Source organism: Alexandromys fortis, unplaced genomic scaffold, assembly GCF_014885135.2.
Source record: "Alexandromys fortis isolate MF-2015 unplaced genomic scaffold, M_Fortis_MF-2015_v1.1 scaffold_40, whole genome shotgun sequence".
NCBI classification, from domain to species: domain Eukaryota; kingdom Metazoa; phylum Chordata; class Mammalia; order Rodentia; family Cricetidae; genus Alexandromys; species Alexandromys fortis.
In genome coordinates, this window is record NW_026067966.1 from 12709933 (window position 1) to 12725396 (window position 15464).

Sequence of the window (15464 nt, forward strand, 5' to 3'; positions counted from 1 at the left end):
CACACTGCCAATGTTCTGAGAAAGGTGGAATTTCCTTCAGCTAACTCCTCCAGGTCCTGTCTGACTTTGTGAAAGGTGTTTTGTCCTTAGGGATATTCTAGTGGCAGTGTGGTTTATTGTCTGTGAACCACACCACCTTCAATTATATCATACCATGCTTTGGAGCTCTCAAAGCACATTTGGACAGTTGCCTTATTGATGTCCATTGTGAGCCCCTAAAGCAGTGAGCACCTGTCTAGCGCTAGAGGCTGTTGACTCAACAGCACATGCTACCGATGCAGAGTAATTTGCCGACCCCAGCTTGCCCTTGCTAAGCTACTGAGATCTGACAGGATCAGAACAGAAGGTGACGAGGCTAGAAGCTTAATTAAAGGAATAGTTTTGTTCAACCCATGCTCTTCCTTTCCCCCTTCACCCGGAATGCTCATACATGCCAAGAAAATCACATTGAGGATGAGATTACGACCTAATGATCTCATTCTGGATGTGACATTATCTCATTCCAACGACCTGGGAAAGACAATGTCTTTTTCAGCTCTGGGGGAAATTTAACCAATGACAGAGCAAATTTAGCTCAGACTCTTTGTTTTCCTGTTTTTTTGGGTTTTGGGTTTTTTCCAAGACAAAGGAGCCCCGGCCAGCTATGTCAGGAAATCTAAACACTTTCCAAGTCTCTAATAAGAAGCTTGATGGCAGCAGTGCCTCCTCACCCCTTCTCTCTATGGGTTACTGCCATCCATATGTGTCCTAGAAGTAAGATGTAGACACTCAAGGAGCGAGAAAATTATATGAGGTCTTTTTATTCCAATATCTGCTTTATTCCCCCAGGCAAAGGAAGGATTCCTGCCTTCTTCATAAAAAGATGGAGTATTCAACCTCATACACTATTACTCAATATTAAAAAAGATTTGGCCACTAAATAGCCTTAAAATACATCCCTCTCAGCTTTCTGTTCCAGTGTGCTTTGGGTCACTTTCATTCATCTGCTCATAGCTGGCTGCCTGGATTAATTTTCTGGACTGAATATATTTCCTTGCATTACCAACATATGTGACAAATAACTAATCTGACTCATCAAAATGCATTAGAATGCAGTGTTCCAGCTACTGAAGGACATTTGAAATTCAGAGGTTGTCTTCCTCGTCTTCCTGCCAGTGACAGTAAGAAGTGTGGGGATGAAGCCTGCACCCAGTGTGTGCCTAGAATCTGCATTAGCCACGCTCTTACTGCTTTTCCAAGAAAACTTGGAACCCACCTCTATTTGTTTTGTACCCTTTAAAGTATTTTTCAAATTAAAATCTGAACTGTAACTGGAATAATTCCTGAGAAGCCTGGCATTGCCCAGACGAGATCAATTATCCCAAACGGCGGCAAATGAGTATGTTTGATACCTAGTATAGTTTCAAGTATCCTAAATATATCATTTCTTTTCTAGGCCTATTTCCATATCATACACTCCAGCATGGGCCTTCTAAATCAGGAGGTATTTAGGCTGTCTTGGTAATAAATCTACAAGAGCTGTAAACGAGTATGTGCAAAGACTGTGTAAGTGTCTAACTGGGCACAATCGGCGTCTATCAAAGGCTCTCTCTGTACATGCAAAGACCACTGAGAAGCTGATTCATACAGTTTCTCTTGGAAGAAAAATGGAGTGATTTCTACAACTATGTGTTATCAGATACATATTAGGAACAGGATGAGTGTGAAGAGCTTTCACCCATAACATTCCAACGGCATTAAACACTATTCTATACATAGACAAATGCATCAAACCTTTTTAAAGTCAACATGCTAATGACTGACTTGTGATTATTTTCCCAATAGTGGTTTTCTATGATTTAATCTTATTCGCTCTCAGGTGGTTTTCCTGCACCCATGTTTCCATGATTACATGCTTAGAGCTCTCTCTCTCTCTCTTTTTTTGTGGGGTTCACACTGGATTAAGAGCCTACCAAGAATCCAGGAGCTGCAGAGGCAAGCATTTCCCACAGACTTTCTTCTAAACTTGAGAGACCTGTGACCTGTTCTTTCTTCTGTTCTTTAACATCTAAAGAGCAAAAATTGCACACAGTTTACCTCTGACGGTGATTGTGAAGGGAGGGAGGAACCTCTCATAAAAATACCACAGAGCCCTTTGCCAATACAAAGTGTGAAACAGACACAGGTGGGCATTTGGCTGGGTGGGCAGGGAGGCTGCAGATATTCATTATCACACCATGGAGATACATGCCTCCCTCTCACACATTCCTGGAGAGAAGTGTTCTGATTCCGGTGAGCATACCAGGCCTGCAGTTTGGAGAGCTCAGGGAGAGCAAGAGCTATTCCAGGAGAGTGTGCAGTTCAGTCTGTCAGCCCGTGGGAGTTTGGGGTCTGCGGTCTGGCTTTCTATGTGTTCAAATCCTCCATCTTCAATCTCTTTACCATTTGTTTATCTGCGGGGTCATTTATTGCTCCCTTATATACCCAGTTTCCATTTTTTTTTTTTTTTTTTTGGTTTTTCGAGACAGGGTTTCTCTGTGGCTTTGGAGCCTGTCCTGGAACTAGCTCTGTAGACCAGGCTGGTCTCGAACTCACAGAGATCCGCCTGCCTCTGCCCCCCGAGTGCTGGGATTAAAGGCGTGCGCCACCTTCGTTCGGCCCAGTTTCCATATTTTTGATGGCGATGATAAAGTATCGTGTTAAGAATACCATGGCCCACTCTATACAGTACTGAGCCAACAGAAAACACTCTTGCTATTGTCACCCAGAAATATATGCAGAAGTTTAGAGATATTCAGGTAAAGGGGGAAAATTATGGAAATACACAATGTACCTCCTCATTTCAGGGCCTTACAGTGCAATCGGAGCAAAAGCAAATGCGTCCAGTATCTAGGAAGTGCTATCAGGACTTCAGGGGGTGGAGATTCACTCTTCATTAAAATCCAGGCCTTGTCTTGTTCAGGAACTTAAGAGGAGGGAAACACTGGCCACAATATAGATAGGCCTAAATTGGATTTGGATTAGCCAGGACTAATAGCAAGATAGGTCAGCATTTCTATTGCACGGGATCAGCGTTTAAAATTTCTTAAAAGGGAATGGTCCTTTTAGAGAAAACTCATTTAGCACCATGCCCGTTTGTGCGTTCTTTGTGAGCAAACTACCTAATACACGCTGTCTTGGTTAGGAGGGTGTCTTAGTTAGGGTTTTCAGTGCTGTGACAAAACACCATGACCCAAAAGCAAGTTGGGGAAGAAAGGGTTTATTCAGCGTACACTTCCACATCACAGCTCATCACCAAAGGAAGTTAAAAAAAAAAAAGAACTCAAACTCAAACAGGGCAGGATTCTGGAGGCAGAAGCTGATTCAGAGAAAATGGAGGAGTGCTGCTTACTGGCTTGCTTCCCTGGCTTGCTCAACCTGCTTTCTTACAGAATCCGGAACCACCAGCCCAGGGGTAGCACCACCCACCATGGCTGCACCTTCCCCCGTTGATCACTAATTAAGAAAATGTCTTACAGCTGAACCTCATGGAGGCATTTGCTCAGCTGATGCTCCTTCCTCTCTGATGACTCTAGCTTGTGTCACGTTGACACAAAACCAGCCAGGACACATATGCTGCTAGCATCATAACTGGCACCATTACAGTTATTCTTTCTAGATGAGGATACCTTCTAGCCCACTGAAAACATTTAAACTTCTCTGCAAGTCTAACTGGTTTGGGACTGTTTGAGTTAGAACTCAACAACTTTGAACACAACAGAATACAATGACTGGAACAGTTTTGTTATTCTGAATTTTCCTTGACAGAGACAAAATAGGGCTGTAATCTCATCAGTCTCTCCTTATCATTGCTAGCCTGGGTGTTGGGCTGTCTACTGAGCAAAAGAGGGTAAGATTCCAGAACACCTTCTACCTAGCCTTTGTAACTGTGGCCCTGCTTGCATCCTTTATTAGCAGATGGCTGGATAAGGAAATGTCATCAGCAGAGGTGAAGAGATGCGAAGTGCTTGAAAGAGGCAAGCATCCTCCGTCAGTCAGAGAATTCAGATTGAGTTTGGGTCTGAAGAGAAATGATGGGTCTGAAAGGTATAGCAAGAATGCTCAATAAATTCTTGTGGGGCTGAGTTGGAGGAGAGCAAGGATATGTAGGTGTGGTATAATGAATGGCTATTTGGTCTCTGCCCCTGGCTCTTGGCATAGAGCTCCTAAAACCCTTGATGTGCCATTGTGTGTGCTGCCGAAATGACTAATGTCCAGGAGCTCCTAAGAGCCTCAGGATAGGGCCTGCTTGTCAGGGGAACTAATCTTGTCATTAGAGGGCTAAAACTCTCAGGCCTACTCTCATTGCCCCCAGGAGAAGGAACTGAAGGTCAAGTTGATTGCTGGTGGCCAATGATATAATCAAGCATGTCTGCATGAAAGAACCTCTAGAAACATCCCCAGAGGACCGGCTTCAGAGGGCTTCTGGGTTGCTGGAGGAGACATGGAAAGTGCTCATACCTGCCTAACATCTATAAGAGGTGGGTGGTATCTCTTACAAGTGGGTGTTCACCCCTAGCCCTTACTATATCCTTTGTTAGAGTATGGCAGTAACTGCAAGCCAGTGCTTCCTTGAATTCTGTGAGCCTCCCTAGCCAATTAGTTAGACCCAAAGCAGGGACCCTGGGAATCTGATTTGTTGTTGAGTAGCCAAAAGTACAGCTGCCAACTGAGTACATGTGACTTGCTCACAGTGTGAAACAGCCCCGAGAGACTGAGCCCTGATCTGTGGAATCTGAAAGTATCACAAGGTGGTGTCCAGACAGCATTAGACTGTAGGACACTGAGTTGAGGTTCACTGGAAAACGTCTGGTGTATGTGGGGAAGTCATACCCTTCCAGCCAACACACACACACACACACACACACACACACACACACACACACAATACATTTGGTGAGCAGGCAGTGGTGAAGTCTTTGGAATTATACTGAGTACATCAAAAATGAAAATATTGGTTTTTTTTGTTTGTTTGTTTGTTTTTACCTGTCTCAAAAAGGATGAAAACAGAAACCCCAGAAGGACCATGACCTGAATAGAGGCAGAACCCGGACAAGGATGACAGTAGCTGCCGACATTAAGTGAGCACCTACCGCGTGTTCTGTTCAGTCCTAACAAGGGTCTGTACTTTCTTTGCATAAAGGACCTGTTAGCTTTGCAGACCATATGGTCTCTATCACAGCTATTTGGCTTTGCCTTCCTAGCATAAAACAGCCATACACAATATGAAAATGAGCTGGAATGGCTGGCTTCAGCTTCTAGTAGACTAGCAGACCAGATGTAGCCCAAGGGCCACAGTTTGGCCCAGCCATTGCTCTGGGAGGTGGGTGGTATTATTACCTGCATCACAGACATGCAGAATCAGGCTCAGCTGCTTGGAGAGAGAGTGCTTTAGTCCCCTAGAAGGATACTCGTAAAGAGCAAGCATGAGCTGCAGCCAGAAGGGAGACATGGAAAATGCCCAGCAACCAGAGTAGCTAACACTCTGTGCAGATAGCCACCGGGAACCTGATGCCTCCAGAGAGTGCTCACACAGCATCTGGAGAAAGAGTGGCCATGGCAGGCTTTGTGAATTTTGGAGAACACTGGGCCTGAAAATATTAGGAGGAAAGGCACACCGCCTGGTGGAGCCTTCAGCTGCATCCCTTGGGACCATATCTCCCTCATCAGTTTCCTGCTGAGAAGACAAGGCAGACTGGTCTTCAGCAACTGGGCAGTCTTCGGCGACAGACAGCCCTGCACAAAGCCTCTGTTTCGCCCACTAACAAGCGTGCAGTCTTGGGCATTGGGCAGATGGGCCTCTGGTGCTCAAGAGCCTGTGATGGAGCACAGAAGGAGCACAACAGATTTTGCATTAGCACAGATATTCTGAAGCGGCTCTGCCCCTGCATCCTCAAGATGAACACATTGAATTGTATATTTGCTATTGAGGGCTTGCATTTGACACTCCTTTAAGGTTACAGTCCTCTGCCGCTGCCTAACTTTGGGTATTTACAACCTCATATTAGTAAAATAAATATGAGAAACAAGGAATAGGGCCAGTATTTTGATGATTAAAAGTCTGATATCTTCACTAACACAAAAAAGAAAAGACTGGGAGAAAACAGTTTTGACACTATACTTCTTATTTCTGTCTCAGGGGAAAGACCAAAATCACAATGATTTCATTATTCCTGGCCAATTTTTCTAGCTGTGGGAATTCATAGACATGGTCTACAATTGGGACAAGCTAGTAGCTTTCATGCTATTTTCCTCAGAATAAAACAAGAAATAACTTACAGTCTGCTAAATTTTCTGAGCACCCCACCTTGTGTTGAAGCAATGTAAACACTTTCAGCTGGCCTTGCTTTGGTGTACCAGGGCACCAAAGTGCAGGCTTTGCTTGAGAATGACAGTGAGCCCTGTTGGTGCTTAGTGAAGGGTTTTGTTTTGTTTTGTTTTGTTTTTAAATTGGACTTTTCTGACCTGAGTCTTCCATGATGTCATTATGGTTAGCAAAAATTCATCTTTGAACTCGAGTAGTATGTTGTATAGATTCTGTGCTCAATGTAAGAGGCCTTCAGCCACACATACTTGCTTAAATGTAATCCCAGAAGATTAAAAAATCACTTCTCCAGTGTCCATCATCACTTTGACTGACTGCTATTGTATAGCGGTCACACTGGAAGCACAGGCACAGAACATGTCCACAACAGAGGGTACCGGCAGTATAAACCGGTAACTGTAGGCAGTCAAGGTACTCACTTCAGAGCCTCTTCCTCAGAGAGCCTACCTGAAGGAACTGCGGGCCATAGGCCAGTATGGTGACAAGGTGAAAATTATTGCTGGCTTCATCGTACTTAGGCTACCTGGCTTAAAACTTTACATATTAACAAGGTAAAACCTGCATGAAAATAGAGACACCAATAGATAACAAAAGTAAAGCAATGAGAAACCACGACTGTTTCAAACGATGGGAATATGAGCAGTCATTTAGTTTCAAGAGCTTTGGAGTGGTTTTGTCTGTCCACTTGGGGTGCCCAGGAGACACTCACTGCTCGAGCTCCTGGAACTAGCCACGCCTGAAGCTCTTCATCTAATCCAGCTGGATTTCCTCATTATATGAGCCATCTAAGCTGAAGGAATTGGGGTGTTATTGCTTACAACCAAACAAACACAAATAGTAATTTGTCACTTTTATGATTTCTATACCTTCTGCAGTGTGCATGCCTTACTCTTAAAAGATAAAAAAATATTAATATTCAGAGCTTAAACACAGTCAACAGTGTTCTACTGTGTTTTCTACATCAACCAAGTGCTGGTGTTCAAGAGCTCCTACTGAGCAGTGTATCTGAATAAGCTAGAGTTGATTTGCAAAAATCCACAAGGAACACAGCATAACCTGCCAAGATAACTTTGCTTATTAAAGGGGAATTTGAGACAACTGTTAATGCTGAATTGTTTGGAGTTCTGGCAGAAACACTCCCAAAAATCTGATTGGAAGGTCTTTGGTAACTCCTATGGTCGGCTTTGGTTGTAAAATACAAAGTAACATCTCACTTGACCAACAAAACCCAAATTAGCATAATTTATCATTAGAGAGAATTCTCATCTGCTAATCTGGCTCAGTCCAAGGATACTAAATCACAATTTTCCATTCTAACAAATGAGCCTATTTGCAAGTCTTCTAAAGCACATAGGTTTGGCAGTTGAAAGGAATCTACATGACTTGGCTCTAGGCACTGGCTAGGGAGCTTGCCCTGGGATGGTATTTTGGTTGGCGATGCTACTGAGATTTTTGAATCGCCCCATTCAAAAGATCCTTCTTCCTTCTTAATTGACTGGCTGGCAAGAGAGTCACATGAACACTTAACAGCTCTTTACCTGTTTTGAAACTCTGCTAAGCATCGAATATGTATGTCCCCTTGCCTATAATTGTTCACATAACTAGTCAAAAGCTAACAGAAAATGGCCCGTTGCTGAGGGCTCCTTTTGTGTTTCTGGGCTTTTCTTGTGAGTGTTTTGGCAGTGGGTTTGACTGGGACTTTAAACACATTAATCCTCCCCTTGAAGTCACACATTCCAGTTTGCTTGGAGGTGGCAGGGTAGTGTTGGCTGGAATGAGTTGCTTGCTGACCCAGGCTCCCCCAAGAGATTTGTCACTGGCTTGCTATAGCAACGGGCAGCATGGCATTGTACTCCACCTTCCAAGGGGACAGTCGGCCCTCAGGCAGGGTCGTCTAAGGGCAGGGCATCTGCAGCTGTGCAGAAGGAAGTGATGACCTGAGGGAGGGGATGCTTCATACCTGCTCCACACGCAGCCCCTCTTCCTACTATTGTTTTCTGTGGACTTTCCCTTCTCAGTTCCAAATGGCACAAGTTTTCTTCCCCCTCCAAACTGGTTCTTGTTCTGCAGCAGTTTGTGACCCAGGTTCCCAGCATGGCTTGCCAAGCCTACGATGGCTGTGGCTGATGTAATCGGGGTATTTCTTTCAGTGTTGTCTTGTGGGTAGGCTACACATCTGTCAGATGTCAGAGGGCCTTTAAGTTTACTATCCTTTGCTCTCCCATTTGACCCTCAGGCCCTCTCAGCCTTAGATAAGGTAGGATTCTCCCAGCATTTAACAATGAAGAGATTATTGTATTTCTCTCCTTCTTTATATCTAATAAGATTTTGTTTCTTTTTAATTTGACATTTTAGTTCCAAGAGTTGCTGTGAATTACCATCACAGAGGAAATGAACAGCCGCGGTGCTCCAAGATCATAGAACGAGGGTCATTGAAAGAGTCCATCACAGAGCCCATCAACAAGAACAATTGTACTAGTTATCTGTGGTTGGGGACTTTTATTTAATTCCTTCAAGGAAGAACAAAATATGTTCTTATTCCAGTTTTCACTGGTAGAAATAGTCATATAGTCTGATATTTGTCGTGATTATTAATAATGATAATTATTGTGATTTTTGTATGCTAGGTACTCTGTTAAATACTTAAGATAGATTATAAGACCACAGTAGAGTCTAAATGTTGTTATAATTGACAAAGGATAGTAATGTTTACTGTGATATTTTCATGTTTGCTCGGTAGTATGCTAAACACTATGGACAGATTACATCATCTGCTCTTGCAACCAACACTGCAAAGCAACTCTTTATGAAGATTAAAGTGACCGCAATAGAGGACACAGGAGGGGTGACTTCGCATCTGATCAAGAACACCGAACTTGTCAGAATGCAGAGAAGTGTGAGCTGAGTGCTGGCCACAGATGGGGCTGCACATTCTATCTCATCTGAAGCTCAAGGACCAACTCAGAGGAGAAAGTTCGTCTCCCTGCAAAACCACTATGTCAACCTAAGAGGGCTGTGCTAGCTAAGTAGGAGTCTTCTTGAGTTGTTCCTTTCCAGCACATTGGAAACGCTCCAGAAATGTTAGCTTTTATTTAATGTTAGGTTCTAAGTTGAAATATTAGGAAACTTAAGTGCCAGCTCTGTTGAATTTTTCTAGTCTGATCTCCCCCCCCCCTTCCTTTCTTATTTTTAAAAAGTGTCTCTCTGTGTAACAGCCCTGGATGTCCTGTCCTGGAACTCACTTTGTAGACCAGTCTGGCCTCAAACTCATAGAGATCCTCCCAAGTGCTGGGGTTAAAGGTGTGTATATACCACCATTATCCCAGCTAGGTCTGTTTGATTTTAGATTTGCCTACATGCATGTATGTGTACCACATGTGTGTGCCTGGTACCTGAGGTCAGAGGAGAGCCTCAGATCCACTGGGACTGGAGTTATAGATGGTTCTGTGTGGTGCTGGGACTTGACCTTGGCTGATCTGCAGTAACAAGTGCTCCAAACCTCTGATGCATCGCTCTGTCCCCCAAACACTTTGTTTGACAAGGTAAACAAAAACAGCCTTTGTGGATGACAAGCGATGGAAATAGCTTACAAGCTGATCATTGTCGATGACCCCAGCCCTACTGTTGACTCACACCACCTTCGGGTTAGCTTTTCTTTTTGGTTAAAACCTTTTCTTATATGGAAGGTGGTATTCAAAGTTATTTTTGTCTCAATAAGGCATCTCGTCTCTGAAAGGCCAGAGCTTTGAGAAGAAGGGACAAGGTGACATGGACATCACCAGAGAATTTGAGGACATGAGCACCAAATAGAAGTACCTCACCATACGCACACACACACACTCACACGCTCACACACACACACACACTCAAGCTGTTAGGGAAGCCTAGGGGTGGCGATGGGGCTGGGGGGCAGGAAAGGAGCTGTTCAGAGCGGAGGGGAACCTATCTGCACAGTGCATGAAGCTGCACTAGGGGACTGGTATGTGCCAGGAAAGGGCTGTGGGTGGAGCGCCGATCCACAAAAGCACACCTTGGAGCCCAGAGAGCAGGTGTCTGGCACCTCAGCTTTGCAGCCGGTGTCTACCTCAGCTGACATTTCAAAGGCATAACGGTAGTATGTATCTCTGCCAAGGATTTTGATGTGAGATTTAGACAGTCTGGGCAAACCTACCCTACCCATTCCATGTGGAAACTGGCTCCCTTACTCATACAATTAAGAAGGATACAGAAGACCAGAGGGAAGGGTTGCTATTTCATTGTGGTAAGTTTGGGTCATAATGTTTGCTTTATAGCATAATTCTGGATTGCCAAGTATTATTTTGCCGGAAAACAAAATAAAACAGAAACAACCTCAACGCAAACTCCATCTAAAATGGCACTGGTCACCATCTGCAAAGTTACTGGTTGACCTCTGCAGGGTCAGAAATTCCGTAGGTGAGAGAAGAGCATGGTATCCTGGGAAGTTGTTAACATGGTAGCCTGAGAGGTTGTTAGGAAGAATCAAACTTGGAGGCTTGCTCTTCTTTGATTAAAGCCATGTCAGAAGATGCTTCCAAAACACTCTGCTCCACGCTTGGCCGAGTCTGCTTGGAGGTGACTGTGGAGTGGATTGGTCCTAGCCTCTCAGGAGTCCTGGACGGACTTTCATTACCGAGCTTCCTCAGGTCATTTTTTCAGAAAAGTCATCACCCTAAGGACTGCAGGCCAGTCACACTCCATGACGCTCTGCATGGCTGACTCTGTGAGCAACCGTGTCGCCCAGAGCTGTGAGCTCCACTTTCCCAGTGTTCCCTGTGGCAGTAAACACATTGGAAGAGAAGGTGTGCCATTCTTCTTGAAGTAGAATATGTCTCCCTGAAGATAAGCAGCCTGGAAGGGTCCTATGACTGGAACAAATTCCCATTAATGATGAATCTGTGGGACATGGATGGTGAGAACTGATGGGTCCCCAAGCCAAGGATGAGGTGAGCCCTTGGCCTTTTTCATGCCGCTAGTAAGCTGTGTGGACCTGTTTAATGCTTCAGAGAAAGCACACAGGCAGAAGTAATTTCTTAGACCCTGACATCACAGTGAGACAAACTAGAGAAGTAAGAAACGCACATGGCAAACTCTCCTACAGTTTAGGTGTGACCTGGACCCAGAAGTCACCCTTGTGTGCACGGAAGCCTTGTGGTGTCATATGCCTCCTAACCAATAGGGCCTAGGCTACGGTTTTCAGGATTCATCTCTCAAACACATAATTTATTGAACATTAGCTTTTATTGATAGTGTGAAATCTGTAGCTTTCACGTTAGCGGGAACTTTAATCAGGTGTGCTCAGAGGGTCTGAGCAAATGAGACCAGGCTCTTGTCCCAGAGGCGCTGAGAGATCTGAGTTCCCAAAGCCCACCCCCCTGTCAGGCCTGAACCAGTATTTATTTCTCTCCAACTGGAAAGAGTGACCAGAAAGCTATAGTGGCTGGGTTTTTCAAGGCCATTTAATAGCCAAGAGTCACTGATGCATCCTGCTAGAACTGGCATTTGGGCTTGAGCTGTGACTTCAAAGTTTCTTTAATCCTGAACCATCCCGAATGATCAGGGGGCTGCTTATCCATAAAGACAGAGCAACTGAAGAGGTTCTGAAGGGTTCCCTATTGTTACAGCAAAGACTCCATGCTCACTCAGGAAGGTCTGTGTCTGTTTAAACGCTATACTTAGGAATCAAGTTTTATTTCCCCACGTCTTGATAGTGAAGAGCTAAAAGAAGGAATTTTAAATTTATCTAAAGCTAAAGCATGTTTGAAGCCCTCCAGTAAACAGTTTTGGCGACTTAGCAAAATATTCAGATAGCCCATAACATTACATAGACACGTTCAGGTAGATTGTGACTGGGTACACAAGGCTTGGGAAAGATCAAGCCAGCTAAATCCCCAGCGTGGATGGGGCAGGCTTACAAATCCCACCTTCTGGCTGAGAAGCTCTCTGCCAGCAATGGCTGCTGTGGGAGAGTGGGTTCTCTGCAGGGTGACCATGCTGGGGAGAGCCAGTGCTCTGCAGGGTGTGACCACTGCCGTTGGGGAGTGGGTTCTCTGCAGGGTGACCACAGCTGGGGAGAGCCGGTGCTCTGCAGGGTGACCACTGAGACGCTAACTCTGCTTCAGAGGCTGGCTCTACACGCAGGTACATATGGGCGGCACTAAGTGAACTCAGTCGGGGGAAGAACGAACCTATGGGAAGAAAGGTACTAAGAAGATAGGGAAAGAACTGGAGGAGGGGGGCAGATGGGTGGTGGAGTTTATCAAAAGGCATTACATGCATGTATGAAATTTTCCAACTAAAAACCAGGTGGTTGTGAATTCCTTGAGAATGAGCTTGATAGCACTGCTCTGTAGTCCTCCCGTTGCAATAGTGCCACCTGCATGTTCGTGGTGTGTTTGCTAGGCAGGAACCCACAATTCCTAACTATAATACTGTAAAATCCCTAGTATCAGGACCTCTTCCGCACAGTGTGGAAGACCTCTCGCTGTTCTGTTGATTGCCAGTGTGACCAAGACACAGCGTTTTGTGCTGTAGATCTCTGAGTCCTGCCTGGACCCCCGAAGAGTTGAAATCCAGAATATTTCAGACTTTAAAACTGGACCTCTCTGCTATCTATGCCCTCTGTCCCTGACTGCCACACCAGGAGTTCCCTGACATTAGCCATGTGCTGCAGAGGCCCTTGTGAAGATGCCTTTGGGAAGATGAATATAAAAAAAAGGTTCTAAAGAGCCCACTGTCGGTCCCAAATGGGTTAAGAAAAACTGTCCTTCATCAGAAATGGGGATTTTGAAATTATGGGTAAGAATTCTAGGCTTGTATTCTATATAGATTGTGTCCCCCCCCCCCTGAAAACAGAACTGCCAAAATTAGGGTTGCTTCCTTGAGCTATTTTGACTTACTCCTTTTTTTTTTTCTGAAATATCTTAAAATACAATTTGAATCAAAGACTTTTCTACATCTAAGTCTCTCCAAGGATTTGGTTGCTACTTTGTAAGTTCTGTTTTAAGCTGCCTTCTTTCATGTGCAAATGGGTTAAAGCAAATTGCTATCTCCCAGAGCAGACGCCTCTACTCATTCATTCACTTGTTCTTCAGTCATTCATTCACAGGAAATCCTCCGTGTGAGATAGACTCAGATAAGCTCCCACGTCATCTCTCAATGGCCTGGCGAGGAAAGACAGCAGAAGGCACCAAGCAGAACACTCACGAACACGTAAACGCGTAGCCACTTTGAATCAAGACAGCCATCGCAATAACTGTCACAGGGACCTGGGCTGTGTGTCACACACTCCCAGCCATCAGAAGAGGAGGCTCTGACTTCCAGTCACCGTCAGAAGCTGTGTTATTACAGAGGAGTAAGAAGCAGAAGGGAAGAGGTTACTAATCAAATGTCAGCTTCATCTAGAGGCTCAGTGCTGGAGGAGCTTACGGGGGAACATACCAGAAGCTATTGTTCAGGGTCAGAAGGGAACAGAAGCAGCAGGAAAAACCATCCACCTGTTACCCCGGAAGCCTTAGAAGAGGAAAGAAATACTGATTGCTGGAGGGGGTGGGGGATCCGTTTTCTTTAGGGGTGTGGTCCCTGAGAAGTTAGTTCACCATCATCATGCTCCAGTGGAGGCCTCCCCCCCACCCCCACACTAATTAGACTCTCTGTGTTATTTAAAAAAAAAAAAAGAAAAGAAAAGAAAGAAAGAAAAGGGAGAAAGAAGGACCTGAAGTTGAGAGCGGGGGCAGGAGGGGCAATTCAGGTGGGACTGGGGGAAAAGTATTGGGAGGGAACTTATGATGGAAATACATTGTATGAATGAAATCCTCAAATAATAAATTTGAATATTATATTAATATTAAAAAGGTAGGGTCAAGCAGGCTCCACAGAAGGAGAATTAGAAAGTACTGAGGAAAACATCAGAGACCCTTACTGGGGTGAGATAAGATATTGGCTTCACTTGGAGACGTGTATGAAACTATTAATCTCTTCCCCATTCACGACAGTGGTCTCCCTGCTTGGGTCACAAGCAGTGATCCAGGATGAGTAATGACCAAGTGGCTCATTCCCAGACTCTGGGTGCCGGGTGGGAGGAAGCCGATGAAGAGGGCAGCAGTCTGCCCGGGCTGCCATGTGGTAGGCCTGGCTTCATGAAGAACCCTTTGTTCTTCCACTAGGTAGCCAATACAGTTGCTCTGTGTTTTATTTTCAATTAAATTTCTACTAAGCCCAAACTACAGAAACACATAGCTGCCGGCACGCCCCCTCCCTTCTGAAAACAACCCGGTCTGTAGAGAAGCCATTCATTGTACAAGCCCCGCCTTGTAGCGCCATAAAAGACGCATATGCCACCAGTTTGCCGACAAGTACTTTCCAAAAAGTGCTTAATGGATCCCCGGACCCCGGGCTTCCAAGGCAGCCCGTGAATAGATCCTCTTGTTAGGGTGGTTGCTATAGCAAGCCTTTGTTTTTAATTCAATTGCACAGTAAATAATACTTTATACACAGTGGGAAACAAATGGTCACTATAAATTGCCTAGCCTTCATTTGGTCAAAAAGAGGCTTCTGTGCTTTGAGGGACAGAGCGGAGCACCTGCGTCCTTGGGCCTATTTAGGTTTCAACTGTTTCCCCACCTGGTGAGGTATTGAAACTTAGCGAGTTGTAAATACTTGTATCACCAATGAAAATCAGATTTATTAACATTAAAAAAAACGTTTTAAACAAACACTTCCCTATTTGTTTGCACTGGAGTCTAAATGTCGAATTTCTACTCAGCCAAGATGCCCTGTAAGCTCTACATCTCGAGACCCTGGAGAGCTGGAAAGAATACGACGGCAAGCACTAAAAAATAGACAATGTGGTTTGGTCGGCCTCTACATCACATGATAAACAGTCGACAGCTTTGGGAATATCTGATTATTCGGGAAACATGGAAAATGGGGAGTGACCTGGAAGAAATCAGACGTGGATACAAAGGGGGTACCCTCACAGTAATACCCAGTTGGGAGAGTCAGGATTTAGATGCTGCTGGGTTCAGAAAAATAAAAGGAGCATAGAGGTTAATAAAATGGGGACATATTCCTCTCTCCAGACACAGCGAGGTGAAAATTACCT